Raw genomic sequence first — 665 nt, forward strand, 5'->3', positions numbered from 1 at the left:
TATATATATATATATATATATATATATATATATATATATATATGTATGTATGTATATAACAAAATATTTAATCTATAACCAATAAAATGTATTTTGTTGAACTAAGAATTATAGATTAAATATTTTATTCACTCTCAGACTTATCCTGGAGTTGTTTATTCTAAGTGGCCAGACACAGCTTCTTTTGAACTTGCCAACCCCTGGAATATGTATTTGTTTATTTGCAGTTAAGGCAAAAACTTTGAAAAAGAAAAATAAGAAATTATACGACTGGGTTAATTGGTTATTAGCAATCACACGTGTCTTAAAATATATACACTGAAAGTCTTCAAAGTATCAACAGTTTGGCCTGTAGGGAACAGCGATGTCTGATTTTCAACTTCAGTAATTGATTGTGAAGTTTTATGAAACCACCCATATCTCACCTTGACGATAAGTATTCGTCTTGTTAAAACCCTTGAACAGAGAGAGGCCAGGTCTCTATAAACCCTCCAGCTATGTAAAGAAGCAATCAGTTGAATCGAAACAATCTTCCAATGTAATTACATATGACAAGTTACCAAACCAGATCACTATTTCCAATACAGAGATTTGAAAATAAAACAATCTGTTTTTCTTTCAGTGTTACAAAAAAATAAATTTAAAAAGAAGGAGAGGGGGGGGGG

The sequence above is a fragment of the Octopus bimaculoides genome, chromosome 1, assembly GCF_001194135.2.
Source record: "Octopus bimaculoides isolate UCB-OBI-ISO-001 chromosome 1, ASM119413v2, whole genome shotgun sequence".
Lineage (NCBI taxonomy): Eukaryota > Metazoa > Mollusca > Cephalopoda > Octopoda > Octopodidae > Octopus > Octopus bimaculoides.